Here is a 27,687-nt window from a genome sequence, read left to right as displayed (position 1 = left end):
TGAATACAGTAGTTGCGAAAGACTCTAACTGGGACAGACCAAATAGTTTAAAGAAAATAAGGAAGCTCGGGTCCAGAAGCCTTTCCATGGAATTTGAATCTGAAACAAACCTCCAGAGAGAGTCTGGTGGCCTTGCAGCAGGAGTTCCTGTGGAAAGCATAGAGTGGGCACTAAGGCCTCTGGCCCTTCCCTCCTGACCTCGGTGGGCCTGCACTCCACTACCATACACAAGATAAGTATCTTGGCTGGAGCCAGTGGACAGCGACATGAAAGCATTTTGAGGATGCAATAAAATGTGATTCCTGCCTTCTAAAGTTAAAGTAGAATTTTTATCTCCTGGTTTTGGAGCTCAGGGAAAGGAAGTAAAGAGGTAGGAATCAATTGGAATTTACATTAAAATAATAATGACTGCTTCCCTAGTGCCAGACCCTTTGACAAGTTTGATCATTCTCATCAGTCTCTACACTTCCACTGGGAGGATAAAGTGAAATTAATAATTCTTATCCTGTGTTAGACACTGAAGCACAGAGAAGTTAGATAACTTCCCGCATGGTCACACAGGAGGAGGGAACAGAACCCAGGCTTGTGTGATTAGAGGATGGGTTCTTTACCTCCACAATGGGAAGAGGCCTCTTGCACCCATTTTTTCAAGATATATGGACTGGATCGCTTTGCCTGTTCTGTACCAGGTGTTCTAGGAGCTAAAGATACAGTGTAAACCACACAGCCAGGTTCCTGGCCTTACAGGGCTTCTATTCCAGTGCAAAGAGACAAGTGATAGTAATTAAACAAATCAACAGTCAGAGAGTGATAATGCTCTGCAGATAATGTTTAAAGGGTAACATGATAATGACTTGTTGCTTCTTTCATTGGATGATCATCTCTGTCTGAAGAGATAGTATATGAGCTGAGATTTGAATGATAAGAAGGTGCCAGCTATCCTGAGATCAGGGAGAAGAGCACTGCATGCCCAGGGCAGAGATAGGTGCAGAGACCTGGAGGGAAGAATGAGTTGATTGTGTGAAAGCAATAGGAAGAGGGCCATGGTCGTACATTGAAGATTACCAAAAGTTTTTGTCTATCTCCCTATCCTTGAATCTGGGTGAACTTTGTGACTTGCTTTGACCAGTAGAATATAAGTGAAGTGACAGTGTCTTAGTTTTGGGCCTAGGATTCTGGCAATTTCCTATTTCAGGCTCTTGAGCCCTGAGTCAGCATGTAAAGGGATGCAGCTACATTACTGGAGAGACCATGTGGAGAGAAAAAGACATCTGGCCAACCCCCAGCTGAGAATCCAGTCATGTGAGAGGAGGAGTTCCAACCCCAGCAGATGTCCCAGCCAAATGCAGCCACGTGAGTAACCCCAACTGACACCACAGTGGAACAGAGATGAGTCTCGCAGCTGAGCCCCGCCAATCCACAGAGTCATGAGAAATAGACCATGGTCACTGTTTTAAGCCAGTAAACTTCAGGATGATTTGTTTTGCAGCAGCAAAACATCAAAGCAGCCAATGTGATGAATTAAGTAGAACAAAGGGGAGTGGTAGAGAATGAAGCTGGAAATGTTGGAAAGGGCTAGATCAACTGGAGCTTGGAAGCCAGGGGAAGCAGTTGGGATTTCATTCAATGTGTGATCAGGAGCCATCATAATGTTTAAAAGGTGTGACATGACCTGATATTTTATATATTTTAAAGCTTATTTTGGCTGTTGTGTGGTGATTAGTGGGGTAGGGAGAGCAAGAGAGGGATTAAGGAGTTAGATGAGGATTGTGAGAATGCCAGCAAGAGACAATGGCAAACTGGCCCAAGGTGGTAGCAATGGAAATTCAATATTTTGAAGATAAGGTCAAAAATATGTGTTGCTAAATAGAGTGTGTTTTGGAACTGACAGAGGATAACTGCCTGACCTTTGGCTTGAGTAGCTCAGCTGCTGGTACACTATTCTCTAAGATGAAGACTGAGGAATGGGGGGCAGGTTTAGACAAAAGAATTGTCTTAACTAAGAAAATCTGAGTTATCAATAAGGTATCCAAGTAGAAATATCAAATGGTCAGTTGACTATAAGTATATGGGACTTCCGGCCAAGATGGAGGCTTAGACGGACACGCTCAGTCTCCCTCTACAACTAGAAAAAATTACAACTACCTCAAAACAAAAGATAACCAGAAATTCCAGAAAATAAAACTACATGGAAGCCCAACGTATGAAGTTATAAACCAGCAGTGCTTGCCTGGACAGGTAGGAGGCACAAAATCGGAACCGGGACAGAAAGGTCGGGCGGGGCTGTTTGCAGTAGCAGTGGGGAGAGTGGCAGGGGGAGCAACCCGGCTGCAGTCGAGCCCTGGCAGCTCTCAACCCCAAGACGGGGAAAGGCAGCCCCCCCATTGCATCAGACGGTGAGGCCCAGAGGACAGGAGGACGGATCCCAGTCTCCCAGCGGAGAATAATGGCAGGAATCCATCTTGGACTCCCGCCCCCACACAAAGCGCCGCAGCATGGCAATAAAGGTCGGGATCGCTGTCGGTCGCCAGGTAGTGACGAGTACACAGGGCTCTGCCCCCCACAGCCTGCCAAGGAAGCAAAGCAAAACACAAATCTGTCAAAATGAAGGAGACAATGATTGAAATCCCGGTGACGCAGCTCACCAGGCAGCAAATGAAGAACCTGACAGACGAACAAATAAGAAGCCTGTCAGAGGCTCAGTTCAGAGCTATTGTTATAACGTGGCTTACAGAATTAACAAGAGATTTGGAACAGGACAGGGAAGGAAGGAAAGCCACTTATACTGAAAAGAATGAAAACACATATGAGACAAGTGGTAAGGAAATAAAATCCAGAGATCAAATCAACAAACCAGAACATAGAGAAGGAACAAACAGTCAACCAGCACAGAAAGAGGAAACAAAAAGAAAAGAAAGTGAGGAGAGGATCAAAAACCTCTGGGACAGCTATAAGAGATTGAACATTCAGATTGTAGAATTGCCAGGAGACAAAGAAGAACTAGAAATTGAAAAATTATGTGAAAAAATAATGAAGCAGAACTTCCTGGACTTGGGGAAGGAAATAGACTTACAGGTCCAGGAAGCACAGAGAATTCCAAAATAACTGGACCGAGGGAGAACCACTCCAAGACACATTATAATCAAATTGTCAAAAATTAAAGATAAAGAGAGAATCTTAAAAGCAGCAAGAGAGAAGAAAAGAATCATGTACCAAGGGGTCCCAATTAGACTATCAGCTGACTTCTCAAGGGAGACCCTGCAGGCAAGAAGGGACTTGCAAGAAATATTCAAAGTAATGAAAAGAAAAACCTACAAAGATGAATACTCTATCCAGTGAAACTGCCATTCAGGATAAAAGGGCAGAGAAAGTGCTTCCAGGACAAAATAAAACTGAAGGACTTCATTAGATCCAAACCACTACTATATGAGATGTGAAAGGGACTGGTTTAAAAAAAGGAGGATCAAAACTATGAACATTAAAATGAAAACTGCATCACAAGAACCAACAACAGAAGCTAGGGAATTGAAATAAAGGCAAACTAAGTAGGCAACAAGAGTGGAAAAAGAACTATAGATATGGGGAACATACTGGGTGGAGGTCAGCAGGGAGGAGGAAGAGGGAAATGGAGGGAGATGGTACAGAAATTAAGAAGCATAGTAGGAGGGAATGGAATAGACAGAAAGAGCTTGAGAAGAACTATATGCACAACCAATGGACATGGACTAAAGCAGGGGGTGGAGGGGACAGCTAGAAGGAGGGGGACCACCGGGTGGAGGGAAGCAGAGGGAAGGGAAATTGGGACAACTGTAACAGCATAACCAATAAAACATATTAAAAAAAAAGAATATGAGGAGTCATGGGAAAGTGTGGTGTTTGAAGCTTTGGGTCTGAAGAGAATGTTTATGTAGGAAAGAAAATAGACCCTCTCGAGTGAGCCCCAGGGTACTCTTACATTTGAAGATGAGAGGAAGATTTAGCCACAATGGCAAAAAAGAAGCAGCAGTGAGGTGGGAGGAAAATCTAGAGTCTATAGATGTCATAGAAGCTAGGAAAACAAAGTTAATTAAAGTGGACGGAGGATTCAAATAAAATCATATAAGATAAGAACAGATAACGACCATTGGGTTATGGAACCAATGGAAGTCACTGGTGATCCATGAAGGCATTGGTGACTCATGAAGAAACCATCCAGAAAGACTATACATTTCAGAATAATTTCAGAAAACATGGCATAGAACAGAAACCGGTTCCCACCCCTCCTTAATCAATGCCATGATAGTATTTGAATCCCTAAATATTTTATCAATACAAGGGAGAAAAAGAGAATAAAAGGATCTTGAATTGACTAAGTTTAAACTTCAAAAGAAAGAGTTTCTCCACAGACATCATCAGGAAGAATAAAGGTTCAAAGGGGAGTATATAGAAATAAATTATAGACATGGGGAATAGAAATATAAATTAAGTTAAATTGATATGAAACTTGAATACATGGCTCAAAAACACTGGGCTTGCTACAGCAGTATCCATACCCTCCCAGAAGAATGATTAACCTTGGCCTTGGTTGAGCAATGGTTCACAGCTGGGGGAGACTCTCACCTCCCCAAGGAACATTTGGTGTTGTCTAGGGATATCTGAGATTGTCACAATGAGGGTGCTACTTGTATCTAGTGGGTGGAGGCAAGAAAAATATGACCATCACACAATGCACAGGGTAGTTTCCACCACAGAGAATTATCTGATCCCAAATGTCAAAAATGCCAAGCTTAAAACCCTAGACTATAGGAAATCCCAGTTACATAGAAAGAAAGTAATCTATCATAAGGTGAGACTAGTTTAAAAAAAAAAAGCTTGAATTCATCTACAGCTTGCTTTACTTTGTTGACCGGACTGACATTAAGAAGGCCAGATGTCTTGGTTCTGCCTCTTTATGATAATTTATCTGTGTTTTCTCTGGGATCACAGCCTGTACTCTAGCTCAACAGACCTCTCACCTACCACAAGAAGAGGCTGTGACCAGCCCAGTCAGGGTCCTGGTTTCAAAGTTTTCAAATACAACGAACCCTTTTTAACCTCAAGCATTTTACAGACACTTACACCATAGTCGTTGTACTTTTAGCTTTTGTTGATTCAGGAAACAACAAGAAACTACCTTATTTTCAGTGCTACTTTTAAAACAATTGTGACTTTTGCCGATAGCACTAGTGTAACAGATGGTGTTAATGATTTGTAGAATTTTTCCCATTTTCTGAAATTGCTGCTAAGGGTCAAAGCTGATGATAAAGGATATTAATGCCCATTTTACAAGTTCAGAGATCTGCTTATTGAAAATCAAAAGGATCAACCACCTCCCCTCAGAGCTGTCTTTGGGGTAATTATTTAGCAAAATCACTATCTATACCATTACCATCATTTTTACCATCACTTCCACTACCATCAACTCTACTATCTCCTTCATCACCACTTGCTGCGCTACTATTACCACCATCATCATCACTATCATCTCCATCATGATCATCACCAACTCCACCACCAGTACCACCACCTCTATCACCACCATCACCTCCACTACCACCATTGTCATCACCACCACTACCTCCAACACCATTATCTCCAACACCATAACTATAATCATCACCATTACCACCACCTCAGTGAACACAATCACCAATTCCACGATCATCTCCAACATCTCCATCCCCTTCAACATCACTATCACCTCCATCATCACTATCACTACCACCACTGCAACTGCCATCACCACCACTACTTTCAACACCATAATCTCCAACACCACAACTACCATTACACCATTACTCCAACATCATTATCACCTCTACTACCATAACCAGCATCTTCACTACCATCACCAGTGCCACCACTTCCTTTGCCACCACCACTATTACTATCACCATTGTGGGGAGAGAAAGTTTTGGGGACAATGCAGCATTTCTACAAAGAAACTCTTTCCTTTTATTCTTTTTCTCGTAATGAAAAAATGTGTTTCCACCTCCAAAGTCAGGAGAGAGAGGCCCAGGGAGAAGACCTTTTAATGACTTGGGGTACCTGTAGGAAAAATAGACTGGAATTCCATTTTCTAATTAGAGGATATACTGACTTTCCTGTGTCCTCTAGAATTGAGGTTGGCTGTCTAGTAGAGCTCACCAGGAAGAGAGAGGGTGAGGAGCACCTTTACTCTAAGTCCCTAGTTCTTGAAACATGTGGGAGTTGGATTTCATACATGCCCAGGGGCTCTGAGTTGGTCATGGGAGGTGGATGAGTAAGGACATTTCACCATGGTACCCATTCAGAGGATTATGGTAGGGTCATCTAAAAGGTGTGGCCAGATCCAGATAGGGACCAACAGTGCTCAAGTAGATGCTAAGAAATGAGTCCCCTCTCCCTCTCTTTCTCCTTTCCCCTCTCTCTAAAAATAAATAAACAAACAAATAAAAAAAAAATGAGTCCCTTCTGAGGCCAACCATCCAAAACCCATAACCGTGGGGCAGCAACAGCTCTGGGCAACAAGACAGAAGTTTTGAGCTTACCAGGTCCAGGCAGAAGGCATGGGCCATACTTATTTTTCATTCTACATCCCCTCCTCCCTGCCTCCATTTCATTTAGTTCTTCTTCTGGAGGATTCTCTTGTTCTTTCATATGGGGCTTATTTTTTTGTCTTCCAATTTTGGCTGCTTCTTTGTATTTGTTTCTATGTATTAGGTAGATCTGCAAAGACTCTGGCGCAAACCTGTCAGACGCTGCCTATGACTAGCCCTGGGCAACCTGCTTGGAGCTATCAGTGGTCCACAGCTTGTAGCTCCCTCTTCTGGGCCTGAGTGTGTGCATATAGAAACAGGCTGTGCAGCAAGGCTGATTTTAACCAGCACTAGGCCCAGGGGAAGGTCAGCTAAAGTCTCAAAGCTCCCAGAGATCTAACTTTGCTGTTAGACCTAATCACTGAGATAGCCTTCAGTTGTACTCAGCAGCCTAGCTTAAGCTCCAAAGGGTGGGATGACAGTGACTCCTATGGGCGGGGCTATTGCTTCTTCTCAGGCTGATGCCACTTAGAGTGGAGTGCTCTGTCTGAGACAGTTGGCTTCTGCAGTATGGAGACTGACTCAGCACAGGGATCCTGGCAGCTTTCCTTCAGCTCTCTCCTCAAGGCCACCAACCCCAGACTCTCCTTGTAATGGGGTCAAGCCAAATCACTGGGGAGCAGAGGAGGGACCCCAGAAATGGCACCAGAGCCAACACCTCCTGCCAAAAAGGATAAGGGAAAATATTGACATGGTAGATTGAAATAGCTGCATCAGGAAGAGGTTCCCTGGCTGCCTGTGGCACAGCCAGAAGAAGCTTGTACTGAGGCTGAATGGGGATGAAAAGGTCAAAACACATGGTATGGTGGAGGTCATCAAGTTGTAACATGGATTGGACACCATTCCCCAGGCTGAGACACTTTTGTGCTTGTGTGTAGCTGGAGACCTTGCCCCCTTGCACAAAATGGCGGCCCGAAGAGGGACAAAGGCAACTGTGACAAACATGGCTGACACTGGCCCACATTGGTTGAAAAGCTAGGCACTCCCACAGTGTGTGGGATTTTAGGAGGGGACTTTAAAACAGAACTCATTGCCTTGCATGGGCAGGAGCACTGGGGGCTAGGCCTTGCATTGTTGAAAGCCAGTTCACAGAGTCAGAGTCTCACACTTGGACATGCCTCAAGATCACCAGCTGCTGGGATGCTGTGACCCTATGCAGGCACATGGGTCCTGGACTGCTCCCATTCTCTCACTCTCAGAGCAGCACATAGAGGCTGGGAGCAGCACATGAAGGTGTGAGCTGGGAACGTTCTTCAGCCCCAGGGGCACAGGCAGCCTCAGGCACTGGGACTCCATGGATGTAACTTCTTCTGCACAACTGTCTGAAGTTATCAGGCAGCACACCCAGATCTCAGGAGAGGGATAGAGAGTTGTGCAAGGCGATGGCAATACTGAAAACTACAAATGCATACGAGAGAGAGAGAGAGAGAGAGAGAGAGAGAGAGAGAGAGAGAGAGAAACAGAGAGCGCCTCAAGATGGAGAACTGTTTGTGTAGTCATTTTGGGACTCCAAAAGGACAGATAAGCAATAACACGGAACTTCTGGTCATGGGTTTAGACTTTAGTCATTCTGAGAACAAGGGAATTGCTGTGCTTTACAGGAGAGGTTGGGTTGGAGTGGGAATCCTTCCAGCCCCCTCATATTGAGTACCCTGTTAATAAAAACCTCTTTACTTTCCCACAAATCTTTGTGTTATGCTTATATATGGCAGCAAGTGGCCAGACCCCAGGCTGCCCTGTTACATCCTCATGCTCTCTAGTCCACTCTTCCCTCCCTCCGCAAGAGGTCAGGGTAAGTGGCAGCAAATGAGATTTTTGTGTGTTGGGCCTTTAAGAGGCTCTCTGAGTCTCTAGGTGTCTCTCCATGGTGGGCAGAAACCCTTCTGCTTTTCACATCCAGATGTTACTTGGGTTCCTTTCCCAGTTCTAGTGCTATAGGCTGGGGAGCCCAGCTTGGGGTTTAGACCCCACACTTTTCGGGGGGAACCCCCAGCCATGAAATATCCCTCCGTAACTTCCACTGCCGTCTGTAGGAGCCCAGCTAGTCTTCTCATGCCTTCTCCACACTTCCTGCCAGTCTTGTTGTGGTAATGTGGTTTCTTCCATCTGTCCTTGGTTGTAAGGCTTCTCTCCAGCTAGTGTTCAGTTGGTTATTCAGGATAATTTTTCTTTAATTTAATATAATTCCAGTTTGGTCCTGGGAGGTTCCACTTACTCCTCCACCATCTTAAAAATCCCCCTCCTTCTACATGAGCTAATGGAAGTGGGGGATGTAGAGGATAAACAGCATGAGAGAACAGCTTTTTTTCCCTTGTAATACTTCAAGCCTGACCCACAGAAAGAGCAGGAAAAGGGCTTTAATCCAATGTGACAGTTTTTTTTTCTTTTAAGTATATGTTATTGATTATGCTATTACAGTTGTTTCAATTTTTCCCCTTAGCTCCCTCTGCCCAGTATCCCCCACTTCCTTCCAGCAATCCTTCCCCCTTAGTTCATGTCCATGGGTCATGCATGTAGTTTTTCGGCTTCTCCATTTCCTATACTATTCTTAATATCTCCCTGTCTATTTTGTTCCTACCAATTATGCTTCTTGATCTCTGCACCATTCCCTCCATTCTCACCCTTCCCCCTCTCAGCTGATAACTCTTCATATGATCTCCATATTGATGGTTGTGTTCTTGTTCTGGTTGTTTCCTTAGTTTGTTTTTGTTTTAAGATTCAGTTGTTGATAGCTGTGAATTTTTTGTCTTTTAACATTCATGGTTTTGATCTTCTTTTTCTTAAATAAGTCCCTTTAACATTTCATGTAATAATGGCTTGATGATGATGAACTCCTTTAGCTTTACCTTGTCTGGGAAAGACTTTATCTACCCTTCCATTCTAAATAATAGCTTTGCTAGATAGAGTAATCTTGGTTGTAGGTCCTTGCTTTTCATCACTTTGAATACTTTTTGCCACTTCCTTCTTGCCTGCAGTTTCTTTTGAGAAATCAGCTGATAGCCTTATGGGAACTCCTTTGTAGGTAACTGCTTTCTTCTTGCTGTTTTTAAGATTCTGTCTTTATCTTTAACCTTTAGCATTTTAATTATGATGAATCTTGGTGTGGTCTTCTTTGGGTCCAACTTGTTTGGTGCTCTCTGTGCTTCCTGAATTTGTATATCTATTTCCTTTGCCAAATTTGGGAAGTTTTCTTTCATTATTTTTTCAAATAAGTTTTTGATTTCTTGCTCCCCCTCTTCTCTTTCTGGCACCCCTATGATCGAATATTGGTATGTTTAAGTTGTCCCAGAGATTCCTAAGCCTCTCCTCATTTTTTAAAATTTTTGTTTCTTCTTTCTGTTCTGGTTGAATGTTTATTCTTTCTTATATTCCAAAATCATTTCTTTGAATCCAGGTTTTCTTCTCTTAACTATTGGTTCCCTGTGGATTTTTCTTTATTTCACTTAGTGTAGCTTTCATTTCTTTCTTTATGTTGTTGCCATATTCAGTGAGTTCTCTTAGCATCCTGATCACCAATGTTTTGAACTCTGCATCTGATAGGTTGGCTATCTGTGTTTTGTTTAATTCTTTTTCTGGGGATTTGATCTATTCTTTCATTTGGGCCATATTTCTTTGTCTCCTTAATTTGGCAGCTTCCCTGTGTCTGTTTCTGTGTATTAGGTAGAGCTACTTTAACCCCCTGTCTTAGCACACCTGTTAAGTTATATGGGGCACAGCCTTAGATATTTGCCAGGGAAGGCATCCTGCTTTACTGCTTTGTGGCTCTTTGGGGGAAAGGGGGTTCTGAGAGAGGACAGTGCTGCTTCCTGGCTTCTGGAGATTTCCCCAGCACTTGCCCTATTTCCAGCCACTTCTACCACTACCACTTCCCATATGTGATTGGTATCCTTTCAGCTGCTGCCCTGGTGGTGAAACGCAGAGTCGGTGGGTTTGCATACATTCTAAGTCTATGCGGACCTTTTAAGTGGCAAAAATTCAGCAGTTTCTTCTGTCACCCCAACCCCCACTAGTTTTTACACCCAGAGGTAATGGAGATTTATCTTCCTGGTGCTGAAATCCTGGGCTGTGCAATCTGTCCTGGGGCTAGGATCACTTTCTCTCAAGATATCCCTCCCAATTTTTATCCACCAGATGTGAATGTGGGACCATCTGTTCCACTTTACCACCGCTGCCTCTCTGCACCACACTACATCTCTGCCTGTCTCTGATACTCCACCCCTCCTACCCATCTGGATGAATGTGGCTTCTTTAAATCTTTGGTTGTCAGACTTCTGATTTTCTGACAGTTCTGAGTATTATTTGTTTGAGATCTGGTTGTAATTCTTTTTATGGTTGCATGAGAAGGCAAAGTGTGTCTACCTACACCCCCATCTTGACTGAAAGTCCTGACGGTGAAGTTTTAAAATAAATAAGACAGAGCCTAAAATCTAAAGTGATGGTTTTAATAATAAATTTGGTAAATTATAAAATCCAGTTGAACTTCTACTAAGGGTGTATTTCCTGATCTCAAATGTCATGTGGCCATGTTGAGGACAATTATTAGAAACAATAAAGCTATTTCTTATTTATCCTATCCATGAATTGAGACACTTGAACGAAACAGGTTACAATGCACTGAGGAGTAGCCCTGTGCCAGACACTGAGCTGACACTTTTCATGTATGGTTTTCTCTCATTCTTACACCAGTCTGTATGATAGGCATGGTCAGTACCCTCATCTCAGTCTTGCTGAAGAAATGAAGGCTCACACCAAGGCCACATTGCAAATAAATGACAGAGTTAGGATTCAAACTTAGGGTACTCAGTGTGATTTGAAAATCTAGTATTGTAATCAGGACCCTAACTTCTTCAGAATGCCTTATTAATCACGATAGCAGAAATTGGACCACACTGTTATACATGTAGAATTACATACAACAAACATAGTCATGAAGGAACATTTCTTTATTTTTCTGACAACTAAAATTAATTTCTTTATTAGGTCCCTGGTCCTGGAGGTTGTAGAAACAAAATTGCACTCATTTAAGAATTTCTTTGACTCTCCCCAGGTTAAGTTCAAGTTCTAAGGGCCCTCAGGAGTACTGACACATGGGAAGTGGTTGCAGTCTCCTTGAGGCTTTCAAGTCCTGTTCACGCTCTATCTATCATCCTGAGAATTTCTCAGATTCTTTCTGCCTACACTCCCTGATTGACCATCTCCACCCAACTAATCCCATGCTGGGGTCTTTCCTCATCTATCCAGGGTATGGGTAGGGACATGGACTCTAGAGTCTGATTATGTATGTGATTCAGGACAAGTTTCTTAACTATTTTGTGCCTCAGTTTTCCTATCTGTAAAGTCAATGGACACATAGTGTTGTCGTAGGATCGGAGAATACTTGTAAAATCCTTAGACCAGTGTGTAGCACATCATTAGTGCTTGACTAAAGTTAACTGTCATTATTTAAGGGTTGAAGGGAAAAAAATTATAACTCTCACTAATAAGGTCTTTTTCTTATGCTTGGATAATAGCTTTGAAGTTTAGAAATTCCAAAACTTTAGCCCTTTTGTCCCTTAAATTCTGTGACACCTTTTTAGCTTAGACAATACAGGAAAATCATTTTCTTAGACAATACAGGAAAATCATATGGCTTCACAAATTAGGGAGTTTGAAGATGGGCTATGGTTAATATCTCAAAATACCACCTTACCCAGCCATAAGTAGAGCTGCTCTGCAATAACTCTGTAGTTCCCAACCACCCTCCCCCCACTCACCCATCACTACCTACAAAGTAGAATTCTCTAGCATACACAACTACTACAACAGCTCACCGAGTTTATCTTCCAGCCATATCCATTCATTGGATCCTTATCATAATCTTTGAAAAGAAAGAAAAGCATATTCAGTTATCCACTCTACAGAGTTTTCCACTCTAGAGTGATGTATACAGATTAGAATGAAATTCTGTCATTTCTTAGCCACATGTCTCACACATAAATATATTGCTCCCATAATCAAATGTGCTAAATTTCTTCTTCTTCTTCTTCTTCTTCTTCTTCTTCTTCTTCTTCTTCTTCTTCTTCTTCTTCTTCTTCTTCTTCTTCTTCTTCTTCTTCTTCTTCTTCTTTTCTTCTTCCTTCTCCACCTCTTCCTCCTCGTCATTATGGAAAACTTCAAACATATACAAAAATGAATCTACCAGGATCAGAAATGCCCAGGCGCTTATCCTCAACCAGTTCTGCTTTATCTATCCCTGCCCATATATTTTGAAATAAATCTCAGAAATCACATCATTTCATCTGTAAATATCAGTGTGTGTTTCTAAAGCCTCAGAATGCTCTTTTAAAACACAAAACTGTTATCACAACTTCACAAAACTTAGGATGATTCCTTAATGTCATCAAAAAAGATTATCAACGTTTAAATTTTTTAGCAGTATTCAATTTGACACATCAGAGTTAGGACTTACACTTAGCATATTGTTTCAGAAAACTGCCTGAGGCTGACCAAAAGAATTATTCTAACCCTGTGTCCTTCATAGATAAGAATGCCAAAAGCAGATCCACTGGTTTTGCAAAGATTCTCCAAAAAGGCAACTGTGTCAAATTATCATGGGGATGCAGTAACAAGATGAACTTAATTCTTGCTCCCCTGCTTAGAGAAATCAAAAAGCTATGAAGGCGGAGGAAGGAGGTCAGCACACACACCTGGTATCAGGCCCAGGTGATAGCTTCAGGTTGGCTATCAATACTGGATCAGCATGTGCTCCTGCTAGGGCTGGGCTGACATTTGTGTGGCTCGGATTGCAATCACCAGACTTCCTTTGTTAGTTTATTCTAATGATTCAGCAAACAATTTTGAGCTGAATCCACCAGAGAAATTATCTCATGTATTTTTTAATTATTATTTTTTCATCTGGTTCCAATTCTAGTCATTTACATGGGCCTTTGTGATATCATTGACCTCAGTGCAGTCTCCAGCCTGATTCTGTGAAGTGACTGCAGTACTATATTTGTGGCCTATAATGGCTTTGCTTTAGGCACCTTATTCAAGGTGCCAGTAAATCAAGAATGAAGTGATCCTATTTTTACTTTAAAAAAATATATGCACAGAAATAATCCCAGAGCAGATGTTCTAGTGCTCTGCCCCTGCTCCTCACCATTCCTTCGCCCATGTCTCTTTGCCTCAGACCTTTCCAGCATCAACCATTGAGGGACACATTGATGGTTTAAAGCCTCACAGGTGGCATAACTAAAGATATTTTACAGTGCTCCCCAGAGGTCCCACACAGGCCCAAGTCCCAGTTATCCACAGAGCAACTTGTTCATTCCCAGCCCCTCCCGTGTCCATCTCAGTCCCCACTCCTCTATTACTCCCCTTTTACTCCCCTATTCTGGCATCACCTCTTATTATCAGGTGATCAACTTATCATGGGAAACACATAATTTCAGACAGACCAAGACAATTGGCCACCTTGCTTCCCAAATAAAACATTGTACTCAAATCCTAGTCTTGGGGTTAGCTTCTGGGGTTCCCCAGGCAACCCATATGCAGAGAAGAATCTAGAATGAGACATCCATCTTAACTGAGTATTGTTTGTGACCAGAGCCCTCTGGAGTTGGACAATGGGGCGGTGCTGGCTTCCTTGGGTATTTGGGGATAGGAGTAAATGAAGTTTCATCAAGTCTGTAATTGATAGTTTTACAAAAGACCATGTAGTATCTGTCTGTTTCTTTTCTAAGTACATAACAAACATTTATTTTTTAACAATTGAAATATGTTTGTCTTATAACTTTTAAAAAATTTTTAATGAAGGAAATAAACTATATTTTAACAAACTTTTCATAAATGACTTAGGGTGATGGTTCTTAAATTTTTTAAGCCTTAAAATCTTTTAAAATGAAATTCTACATGTCTCCTCTGGCTAAAACTAGATACAAGTGGAGCTGCTGTGACTAAAACAGAGCTCTGGGGCCAGGAGCCCATTGGCCTCCTCTTAAGCCCCCAATGCTTTCCCTACCTCAGGTAACCACTAGGTACTTCCTGGGAACCCTAAGGTTATTGTCAACCCAATGTGGGCACTGTCAGAGGATTACTTAATAGCATGACAAAATATAATTAACTTCTTACTTTAGAGCATGCAAGTTTTTTTTTAATATCAAAAAAATAGGTGCAGAGGCACCCCTGCCCGGCATGCAGTTGGTATGCAGAAGAGGCTTGGACCGGCCCCTGGCCTGCACGAGAAAGTGCACTCACCCCTGGCTAAGGCCAAAGGAGGGTGAAGTGAACAAGAGGCACTCTGTAAAAAGTTTTGGGCGCTAGCTCTTGAGAAAGAGCTGGGAGAGCAGCGGACTAGATTCTAGTACAGAATCACCCCCAGTGCTACAGGAGATATCTCTTAAGCAGACAACTCCCATATAAGTGGCATCATCTGGAGGCAGCAGCTCAACAACTGTATACAAAAATGTCATACCACAAAAGGCAGAAAATAAAAGCAGATCAATCTAAGGAGCAGAAACAGACAAGACCAGCCATCCAAAATGAGGAGGCGAAATAACACCCCACCAAACAGGAACAACACTTCATCAAAAGGAAAGAAGAAATTCTCAGAAGGAGGGGTAGATGAAATAGAGGCAAACCAATGATCAAATATAGAATTCAAAACAACGGTAATGAGGAAGCATAATGAACTCAACAAACTCGAAGAAAACTACAACGAACTCCAGAGAAACTACAAAGAACTCCATGAAAGCTACAAGACAATTACTGAGAATTACAGAAGCATAAAAGGGGACATAGAGACTATCAATAGAAACCAGGAAGAAATTAAGAATACAATTTATGAACTAAAGAACACAATAGAAGCAATCAAAACAGGCTAAATAAAGCACAGGATCGAGTCAGTGAGTTAGAGGACAACATAAAAAAAAATTCCCAGACAATGCAACAAAATTAAAAAACAATTGAAAAAGAATGAACAGGGTTTAAGAGAACTGTAGGACAACATGAAATAAAACAATATCCGTATCATAGGGATACAAGAAGGAGAAGAAGAGGAGCATGGGATAGAAAACCTGATTAAAAAATTAATGACAAAAAACTTTCCTAACTTGATGAGAGAAAAAGTCATGCATGTCCAGAAAGCACAGAGGGTCCCAATTAAGATGAACCCAAAAAGGCCCCCTCCAAGGCACATCATAATTAAACTGGGAATATTCAAAGACAAAGAGAGAATTCTAAAGATAGCAAGAGAAAAACAGCAAATAACATATAAGGGACCTACAATAAGGCTGTCAACTGATTTCTCAACATAAACACTACAAGACAGAAGGGAATGGCAAGAAATATTTCAAGCAATGAAAAACAAAGGCCTACAACCAAGACTACTCTACCCAGCAAGGCTCTCTCTCCAAATGGAAGGTGAAATAAGGAGTTTCCTAGACAAAAGAAGACTAAAAGAATACATATCCACCAAACCAGCATTGCAAGTCATGCTAAAGGGAATGTTTTAAGAAGAAGAAAGAGAGAGAGAGAGAGATGAACACAGGTACAAAGGGAAATAAATAAGTACCTGTCAATACTAACCTTAAATGTAAATGGATTAAATGCTTCCGATCAAAAGACCTAGGGTAGCGGAATGGATATGAAAACATGTGTCTACAAGAGATACACCTCAAAACAAAAGATTTACACAGACTCAAAGTGAAGGGATGGAAAAAAATATTCCAAGCAAATGGTCATGAAAAAAAAAAAGCTGTGGTAGCCACTGGGAGCATCGCAGCACACAGGACCCACTCCACACACCAGTTTTTCCATAGGGAACCAGGCCTGCGTTTCTATAATAGCTTAAAAGCTTGCTTTCTGCTAAAGGACTCCCTCACTCTGGGCTGAGAACAACGGATGTTCAGCATGTAACCTTGAAACAATTTCTTAGGGTCTATTCTGGGCTGATTTTCAAGGACATGATGTAGCTAGATAAGTTATCCTTATTACCCATGCATGTATAACGTTCTTTTCTCTGTTATATAAAAGTAATAATCATATAAGGCAATAACTGGCACAATGATTTATACCTTTCTTGGGTGTAATCAACCTAAAGAGTTAATAAAAGCCTGTTCAAACAGGGGCAAACTGCACTCTCTCCTTCAGAGAGTGGCCAGTTTTGTTCCCTCTTCTCCACAGGGTTCTTGCAGTCCATGTGCATTTATTCATTTCATCCACAATGCTGTGGACCCTGCTGGTTGGAGGTCCGCAACAGCCATTTCTTTACAGGGGCCTCTCATGTAAACTGCACTTCAGGGAGAGGCCTGTATTTTGTTCCTGATGCCTGAGCCCGCCCTAATAAGGGACTTCTTGGAATCCTATTTCAAGCAATAGAACTGAGGATTTCCCTACCCAGTCAGAGCTGCACAGCTTGGGTCAATAAGATCAGCTCTATTCTGACCAATCAGGACAGAGTCTTTTGGGTCAACCAGATTGTGAGGATTTGGAGTCCTTGTTTGCATGAGAACAGACCAATGAAGGACCAGGGGTGGGGACTTCTGTCCATATAAGCCAGCTCCCCTCTGGTTTGCAGAGCTCACTTTCCATTGAAGACCGAAGAGTGTGTTTTTGGGGCTAGAGCTGAAATACAGAAGACGTCTTGCAAGAGTACAGCAGAGCAGACGATTTCAGAGTGGAGTAGAGCATAGCTGCCTAGCTGAAGTGGGCCCTCACAGCCACACTGCATCAAATTAAATGGTTTGTACTGAATAAAATTTTCTTCTTTACTGCACCCCAAACTGGGGATTCCTGTTGATGTTGAATTTGTGCCAAATACTGTTGGTTGACACAGTGATGCATACCATGGATAACATTGATCCTCAACTTCCAGTCAAGATGGAGGCATAGGTAAACACAGCACACCTCCTCACACAACCACATAAAAATTGCAAATAAACTACAGAATAATCATCACTCAGAACCATCAGAAATCAAGTTGAATGGAAGTGAAACCAGAAAAGCTGCCTGTCACCTATCAGACCCAATAAGCAGAGACAGCGATTGAATTTTTATGGGAGCTTTATTCAGATGGTTGGTGATCTGAGAAGATGGTGGGTTTTTACCCTAACGGACCATCTTAAATTCCATTATAAATGGGTCCTTTTTATAAGGAGAAGAAAAGTGTAGGTAAGGAGTATGGAATTCAGGGGAAAAGTTAATCAAATTAAAGCAGCAACATTCTTTCTTCTGTGTGCTGGGCAGTGATCTTTGTGTACTGGGTGGTGGTTGTCTCACCCTGGAGTATAATGGCTCAGATACCATCTTTATTGCTTATAGTCTTCCTGAGGCACAAAGGTGAAACTTCTCATGGGCTCCTGGAGTCAAGGTGGGTCATACCTTCAGTTCCTGAAACAATAGCTTTTTACATACATTGATTTTCTAAGCTTATTAGCTGTTACTGAAACTAAAATTTTCTGACATTTGAGTTCCCCATCAGAAGTCCAACAAGGAGGAACTAAAGAAACCACATTCATCCAGACTGATAGGAGATGTAGAAACACAGACATGTAACCAGCTGGTCCCACACCAATGTGTGGTGGATAAAATCAGGAGAGATGTCTCAGGAGCAAGGGGTGCCAGCTTCACACCAGGCCCCCAAGCCCAGGATTCCAGTATCAGGTAGATAAGCTCCATAACTTCTGGCTATAAAAACTAGTTGGTTTGAGTTGATGAAAGGAACTATTGGAGTCCCAAGAAGCTCCTCTTAAAGGACCTGCACCTAACTTACTCAGATTCACTCCCTCTGAGCTCCAGCACTAGGGTAGCAGCTTGAAAGGCACCAGTGGCACACAGGGAGGAACTGAAATGTCTGGCATTGGGGCAAGAGCTGGGGGACAGCTTAAATGTGGGAATCATTCATTTTCTGAGCTCTCCCCACACAGAGCCACAGAGCTGGCAGACCAGTGCCATATCTGAGACTCCATCAACCTGGCTCATAGGGTTTGCTCTGCCCTGAGGCTTTGCCCCACTCAATTTACAGCTCACCCAAGCTGTTAACAGTGGCTTTTAAATATGAATGGCTGGTCTCAGCTCAGACTTTAAGTCCTCTCAAATAAGCAACAACTAGCCTCAGCCAGCTCCCAGCCCTTGTACCTCTGGCTAAGCTGCCCCAGACCAGGCACTAGCAACAGCCAGCTTTGGATCACAGTTAGGCTTCATCTGGGAACCTCCAAGCTCAGCATAAGTAGCAGACATATGCAGATTATTTTTTAGCTCATGCTGGGTGGCCCTGACAGGAATGCAGGTGGTGGCTGAACCTGGCCTGCAACACCTGGGAAACCCCAGAGCCTGCACACCCAGTGAATAGCTATAGACCACTTTGGAACACCATTACCTTGCCCCTGCACAACTGGTCTTCCATGGAGGTCAGAGGTTGGTGGTCAGTGGTCACAGCCAGTACTTGCAGTTGACAGGCCTGGGCAAATTCCTCTCATTGACCTTCCAACAGCAATCAAGGCTCAACTACAATAGGAGAGTATACTCAACATATATAGAGGGTGCACCTCAATATCCAGCTTCAGTGATAAGGGAAGCTATGCCACTGGACCCTACAGGATACCTACTACATTAGGCCATGTCACCAAGACAGGGAGTCATAGAAGCTCTACCTAATACATAGAAACAAACACAAGGAGGCTGCCAAAATGAGAAGACAAAGAAACATGGCACAAATGAAAGAACAGATCAAAATTCCAGAAAAAAAAATAACTAAGCAAAGGGAGATAAGCAATCTATCAGATGCAGAAATCAAATCACTGGTTATAAGGATGCTTAAGGAATTTAGTGAATACCTCAAAAGCATAAAAAAGACCCAGGAAGAAATGAAGGATATACTAAGGGAAATAAAGAATAGTAGGATGGATGAAGCCAATAATCAAATCAATTATATGAAACACAAGGAAGCAAAAAACAACCAATCAGAACAAGAAGAAGAAAAAAGAATCCAATAAAAACAGGAATAGTGTAAGGAGTCTCTGGGACAACTTCAAGTGTACCAACATTTGCATCATAAGGGTGCCAGAAGGAGAAGAGAAAGAGCAAGAAATTGGAAATCTATTTGAAAAAATAATGAAAGAAAGATTCCCTAATTTGGTGAAGGAAATTGATATGCAAGTCCAAGAAACACAGAGAGTTCTGAACAAGATGGTTGCAAAGAGGCCCACACCAAGATACATCATAACTAAAATGTCAAAGGTTAAAGATAAAGAGAGAATCTTAAAAGCAACAAGAAAAAAGAAGTTAATTACCTACCAGGGAGTTCCCATGAGACTGTAATCTGATTTCTCCAAAGAAACTTTGTAGGCTAGAAGTGATTCAGAAGAAATATTCAAAGTCATGAAAAGGAGAGACCTACAGCCAACATTGCTCTACCCAGCAAAGCTAGCTACCATTTAGTATCGAAGGGTATGAACATAAGGAAGCTGAATGCTTAAGAGAATAGGGGGTGATATGTAGGGGGGCAAATGGAGAAAAATTGGGACAACTGTAACAGCATAATCAATAAAATATAATTAAAAAAAAACAATCCAACCTTCATTCATGGCCAGGACAAAAGCCTCCAGGACAGAGAGGCCATTAAACACATGGAGAGCAAATGGTGGCATAGAAATGAGATATTATACTAGTAACCAATGTGGATAAGCTTGGCGTTCTTGAACATGCAACAGGCAATCTGATGAAAACCCAACAATAAGAAATCAAGGTAGCCAGGCCTTACTATTATTTAATTGTCAGATGATTCCTTCTTTTCCTTTTACAGAATGGTGTGCTCTCTCTCCCTCTATCTGTGACTATTTTTTAAAGTATATTTTATTGATTATGTTGTTAGAGTAGTTCCAATTTTTCCCCCCTTTGCTCCCCTCTGGCCAGTACCACCCTTCCCTCCAGAAATCTCACCCCCCTTAGTTCATGTCCATGGGTCATGCATATAAGTTCTTTGGCTTCACCCTTTCCTATATTATTCTTAACACCCCCCTGTCTATTTTGTACCAACCAATTATGCTTCTTAATCCCTGCACCATATCCCCATTTCTCCCCCTCTCCCCTCCCAACTGATAACCCTCCAAATGATCCCCATATCTATGATTCTGTTCCTATTCTATAGGTTTGCTTGGTTGGATTTGGTCTTTGTTTCTTATATTCAGTTGTGGGTAGTTGTGAGTTTGTTGTCATTTTAGTGTTCATAGTTTTGATCTCCTTTTTTATAAGTAAGTCCCTTTGACATTTCATATAATAATGGCTTGGTGATCATGAACTCCTTTATCTTTCCCTTGTCTGGGAAGCACTTCATCTGCCCTTCCATTCCAAATGATAGCCTTGCTGAATAGAGTAATCCTGGTTGCAGGTTGCCTTCCATCACTTTGAATACTACTTGCCAGTCCCTTCCTGCCTACAAAGTGTCCTCTGAGAAATCAGCTGATGGTCTTAGAGGCACAACCCTGTAGGCAACTCTCCACCTCTCTCTTGCTGCCCCCAGGACTCTGTCTTTATCTTTCACCTTTGGCATCTCAATCATAATGCATCCTAGCATGGTCCCCTCTGGTTCCAGCTAGCTCAGGACCCTCCGTGCTTCCTAGACCTGTATGTCCATCTCCTTCGCAAAATTTGTGAAGTTTTCCTCACTTTTTTCAATTCTTGCTTTCTCATTCTGCACTGATTGACTGTTTTTTTCTTTCTTATGTTCCATATCATTGATTTGAACCCCTGTTTCCTTTCCCTTCACCATTGGTTTTGTGTGGATTTTCCTTCATTTCACTTAGCATAGCCTTCACTTCTCTTATGCACTTGCCATACTCAAGCATGTCTGTCAAGCCTGTGAGCATCTTTATCACCAGTGTTTTGAATTCTGCATCTGTTAGGTTGGGTATTTCCTCATCGCTTAGTTCTCCCACTGGTACCTTGATCCATTTCCCCTTTTGGGCCATATTTCTCTGTCTCCTCATTCTGAAAGGCTCCTGTGTTTGTTTGCCTCCATGTGCCAGGTAGAGCTGTTGTTCTTGTTTTGTTGTAAGGGGTGGAGCCTTAGGGATTCATCACTACAGGGCAATATGTTTCACGATGTTGTGGCACTGTATGTGAGGGAGGGTTCCGAGAGGAAACAATGCCACCTGCCCAGCACTCACCCTTTTTCCACGCACTTCTCCCTCTTCTGAACCAGACTGGTGCCCCTCTAGCTGCTGCCCTGGTCATCGTTCCCAGGGTGTGTGGATCTGCGGGCACTCTAGGACCATGGGTGCTCTTTAAATAAGTGGACTCTGCTGACAGACTGGCAGTTTCTGCCTCCATTCTAACCCCCACTGTTCTGCACAGTCAGAAGCAATGAGGCTTGATTTTCCCTGGTGCTAGGACCATGAGCTGCTGAGTCTGGTGAGGAGCTGGGAACGCTCCCCAAGTGTCCCTCCTGACTTTTTAAAGCATGTGGCTGTGCTTTCCACTGGCCTGTCGCTGCTGCTGCTGCTGCTGCCACTACACCACATCCTCTCCGCCCTGGCTCCACCCCTCCTACATGTCTGGATGAGTATTTCTTCTTTATATCTTTGTCTGCTGGACTTCTATGCAGTTGGATTTTCTGGAACTTCTGATTGTTTCTAGTTTTGAGGTAGTCGTATTCCTTCTAAGTTTTGGAGGGCGACACAGCATGTCTGTCTACACCTCCATCTTGGCCGGAAGTCCTCTCTCTGTGACTTCTTAAGAAAGTGACATGGCATTCGAGTCAGTAATCCAACTTGGTTTTATGTGACCTCTCAGTTCAAGTGCTGAGCACTATCTAAGTGGAGCTATGTGCCTCTTAGTTCACGTGTTCTAAAGGAAGATGCTGGTTGGCTCATAGGTTGAGCCTATTGATTGATACCTGGAGCAGAAGTTTAACTTTGATCCAATTAGTGGTGAAGGGTGGGCAATGGGGGTCACATGGCATAGTCATGGCTACTTTGACCTACCTTTGTCTTCCAGTGTGGTTGTGGGTAACTAGATTCTCAGAGGGAGACAGGGCTTGGCAGGCACTCAAAATGTATCCACCACAACAAACATGTTCAAACAAATTCAGATTTCACAAGTTCTTTCTGACATAGCATTACAGAGTTATGATATCTAACTTATTCCAGAACATTCCCAGAGATAGACCAGAAGGGAATTGATACATCTTTGTATCCTCCCTCTCTTCTAGAATCAAATTTTCAGTGTTTTGAAACTAGCCATTACAGAAATCCCATTTTTCAAAATAAAGTCTCTTGTGGTTAATTAAATAATTATCTGCCATTTATCTCTTCAACAAGTCTCAGTTTTCATAGAGTGAGCTTGTCTAATGTGTAATACCCCATATGGTTATTTCTGGGCAAACAGTGTGTCACAGAACAAGCCAATTAATTGCAGAAAAGTTAATGGCCTTGTTCAGGTCAGTAGTAAAGCCAAATGTTACTTGCTGAGTCTTCAACTCTTCATTAACTCAAATTCCAGTTGTAACTTTCCACTACACTGAGAGTTCTCATTTTCCTTAATCAACCAGATAGAATCAGAGCGCCACTAAAGGCTCTAAATATTCTGTCAGGGAACAAATAATAATAATAATAATAAGGCATTCGTGTTAGCAGAGAAGATTCATTTGTTTACCATCTCAAAACCCAGTAGTTTGGGTCTCGCAGTCTCTAGAGAAGCAACTGCTGTAAGGAAATCAGATTTCACCAAAAAGAATGTGTACTTTACAGTCATAGGAGCCTCATTTCAAATCCTGGCCAAGGCTCTTCACTTTTCTAATGGGACTAACCTGTACAACAGCTCTGATTGATCAGTGTCCGTGCCCAAATCCAAGAGTTAGAACATTAACCTGCTTCTCTGGCTCTCAGAATTTCTTCTGAATGGGAAAATAATAATACTACCTCTCAAGATGACTGAGGATTATATGATATCACATATGTGAAAGTAGCTGTATCTAATAAGTGCTCACTATGTTTACTTCTTTCACACTGTAACTGGATTTTTCCAAGATTTCTGGAAAGAGTATCATGACTGACAAAAGAAACACAATAAGACATAATGAGGAAAGGCAAAGTTTCTTGAGTCTCATGAGAAAAAAAATCTCTCTCAGGTAGGTCCTGCTTGAGTCTTGAATCCCATCCTCTTTTCTAGATCCTTCGTTCACTGTGGCAGAGGCTTCTGATTATCCCCTAATATCAGCATTTCTTAATTATCTAGTAATAGAATTTTCACACATACATCAAGTCTAAGCTGAACACATGGCCAATTAGGGAGAGAGACTACAATTCCCAGTACCCTTTGCAGCCAGATATGACCATGTCAGCAAGAGGATGTGAGAGGAAGTGAACTGCGCAATTACTGAGATTGACTGAGCTTTTCTTTTCCCTGTCCTACTAGATGGAATGTGGACAAGAAGTTCATGAGCCAGTCGTGACCATATAGAGGAAGACAACAAATAGAAGAGAAGCAACTTGAGTCCCTGAACAACCACATGCAGCAGAGCTGTCCTGGAGCATCTACCTACTTCCAGACTGTTGTATGAGAAAGAAACATACTTCTCTCTGGTTACCAACACTGACTTCAAGGGCGGGGGGTCTCTTTATTGCATTACTTCAATCTATTCCCTAATACATTTAACCTCCATTATCAGTCTTCATCTTTGGAGCTTGCCTTGAGCAAGAATAGTCTGGAACCAAGATCAGCCTTTAGGATTGTTCAGATTTCATAATATGGATGCTTATAAACCTGATCCAATCCACAGATATGCTTGGGTTGGCTCCTATAATGTATTTAAATTTTTTTGGATTTGTCATCAACATTTACGATTTGAGAAATTTCAACTAAAAGTCTAAATGTCCAGCTTCTTTTGAGAAATCTAAACATCTGGCAACCTTCGACTCACATTCTTGCCTGGCAAAATTCAGCTGTAAACATGCTTCCATTCATCATGGTCAATGGTTGTGGTAGATTCTATTGTGCCTTGGGGTCTTGCCATTTGGGGGCCCTGATTTCTAACCCCCAGAACCCTTGTTCTGTTGCCTGAAGGCTTTCTTGACCTCCCTGGAGCCTGGTCAACTAGAGGGGCCAGAGAATCAAAGTACTGCCAATCCAAACAGCCACCTACCAACAATGGATGTAAATTGATATATAGCTACCCCAGATCACCATTTCTCAGATAGGGTAGCTAAAGGACACCTTTTAAACTGTCTCCCAGGGTCTGAGTCCCAGCTGCTCACAATGGTAGCCCACCCATAATGTACCCTTTATGGACTGACTGCATCCCCTTCCCTGTCCTGGTTTCCAGTCCTGTTCCCAACATCTTCCAGGATCACCCTCCAAATAAACTACTCCTTGAACACAAATCCTACTCTCAGAGTTTCCAGGGTTAGCCTAAGTCACTAGTCCCTTGCTTTTCCATGTGATAGTTAGCATTTATCATAATGCTAAAATGTAATTTTTCTCCTTAGAGCAATATTTATTTGTATTTGATCTTTATTAAAAGGGAAAGACAGTTCCAGAAGATGATGTGTCTTAGAAAAAAATAGGAGAGAATACTTTGTGAGAGTAAAGAATATTCCTGCCTGTTTAATGTGCAGATGCTGTCCTGCTGACATTATCTGCCTGACCCTCACCTCAGATATTCATGTTTGTGATCCCTGGTTTACAGCACTGAAAACTCTTGGCTTTAAACAAGGCTCTGAGATTAGCCAGGCAGCCACCTGGAAGTACACTGAGGGAAGAGAAAAGAAGACACATATATATCAAAGGGAGAAAGGACCGAAGAAAACCTTGGCACTTGGCCAGGCCAGGGATCTCAAGGTGGCACCAGGGTGAGGGAGATGAGGCCTTTTCCTAATCTTGTCAAACTCCCTTCATCCACAGTGTTCATGATACTCTGAGTTCACACCGTTTACCCGAGTTCTGCTCTCCTTATACTGACACATGTTCTGTGTGTCTCTCCTGGCTTCACAGGAATCCCTGCAGAGTGGAAGCTATACCTATTCTACTTGTTATCCCCAATGCTGGGCAGAAGACTTGCCATATAGTGGGTGCCTAGTAAAGGTTGTCTTCAATTTCTGTGGGCCAGTTTGACCCTAGAGTGAGCAATCAGAATTGCCATGTTCACCAGGAGGTGCTGTAGCTGAGGGTTCATTTCTCAGTTTGGGAGCTGAAAGGCTTTTTAGCTGTATGTTGCAGTGATTCAGTGCACTGGTTGGCTCCACACCATTTAAAGCCAGGAATATGAGCTTTTGGGAAAACTAACTATCTCTAACCTGGTTTACAATCAACAGGTTTAAGAATGGAGTCAGACTGCCCAGGGTCAAATCCCACTTTGCCCACTTACTAGCTGTGTGACCTTCAGCAAGTCACTTAACCTCACCATGCCTCAATAAAAGATGGGAATTAAATGAACTAATGCATGTAGGATGCTTTCTCTGTGCCTGCACAGAGGAAGTTCTTAAAACATGTAAGCTATTATTGGCTCACAACAGGATCTTGATTTAAAAGAAAGCCAGATACTATTGTGGGGTTTGATGCCTACATTTTGAACAGGAAAAATGCCAACTTTCACTTAGAGATTAACAAATTAAAAAAAAATAAATCTTTCCCCCATCCAAGGTAAAAATCTCTTTCCTAAGGGAAGCCACAGTACATCCAGGCATATTAAGAGACAACCAAATTAGACTGTTCTTTCCTCCTTCCTTCCTTCTTTCCTTCCTTCTTCCCTCCCTCCTTTCCATTCTTTCTTCCTTTAAACATGCCCAGACAGTGGGGATCCAAGCAGGGTTGTGACTTCTGGAGAAGAGGGTGTTTCTCCTTCTTTGAGTCAGGGAGGAATAATCCAGGAGAGTAGCTTATAGAGACTGAGAGTGCTTGCAAAGGGAGCTGTGTATCTCATTTCCTGGTTGGACTCCCATGAACAATAGGAATTTCAGGGGAGAGACCAGCCCAATGAAGGACAGGGAGGCTGGGGTAGGAGGGGCCTGGTCTTCTTGCATGAGATCTAAAAACTGTCACATCCTTCAGGTCATTCTATTCTCCTGTTGAAGCCACTGTCACTTCAAGACAACCCCAGTGGACACAGGAATCACAAATTTTGGAGACTGATGGGGAGGTAGGGATGGAAAACTAGTCACTGAGGCTTTTACACAGGCTCACTTAGGTGGCAGCAATATGAGACCACAAACCTGAGGTGAGAAGCAGTATGTGCTCTGGTTATATATTTTACAGCTATGAATACTAACCAAAACAATAACCTTAGCTAGTGATTACTGAGTACTCTGCATGCTGAGCACTTTAAATTTGTTTTAGATGCTTTACCTAAGTTAACTCTCACTATATCCCAGTAACATGGTACATTGGTCAGAACACATCCATTGTGAATGACAAAACCCAACTCAAATTGGCTTAAGCTAGAAGGAGCATCTATGGGTCAAATAACTGAAAAGTCAAGGGGCGACGGGGCTTCAGGAACTGTTGCAACCAGAGTCTCAAGAAAAGTTCTCTTTCAATCTCTCTGTCTCTGTCTGTCTGTCTGTCTGTCTGTCTGTCTCTCTGTCTTTCTCCATATATATGGCATGATGATTGGCTGGGCCTGGATTATGGCTCAACAGTGAACCCAGTCATGCCATGGTCACTTTCTAACTAAAAAAGGGATGATAGGTAGACACAAACACCACATTTGTTACTATTATTATACTCATTTTTCAGTTGAGGAAACAGTTTCAGAGCATCTAAAAACCTTCCCAGGATCTTATAGCTAGTAAATTGAAAAGCCAACTCTGTCTGACTCGAGGTCCAAAAATTTTATCCATATCCAGTGATGCTCATCCCATCTCCTTTAACTCATGGGATCCTCTTACCCGCACAGGAAGTCTAAAGGCCTGCAACCAATGCTGCACCTAACCTAATCTTCCCCTTCACAGCCCACCCTATTCTCCTGAGGCTAGAAAATAATCACCCAGAGAAATTCCTATCCACGCCCTCAGTGTACCCATCTCTACCCACAGGGAAACCCTTCAATGGTATCCCCTTGATTTTAGAGTGAAGACTAAAACTTTTATCTCCGGTAAGGGCCCTGAACATCTGGTCCCTC

The sequence above is a fragment of the Furipterus horrens genome, unplaced genomic scaffold, assembly GCF_987537825.1.
Source record: "Furipterus horrens unplaced genomic scaffold, mFurHor1.1.pri manual_scaffold_7, whole genome shotgun sequence".
Lineage (NCBI taxonomy): Eukaryota > Metazoa > Chordata > Mammalia > Chiroptera > Furipteridae > Furipterus > Furipterus horrens.
Note: the sequence above shows the minus strand (reverse complement) of the source record.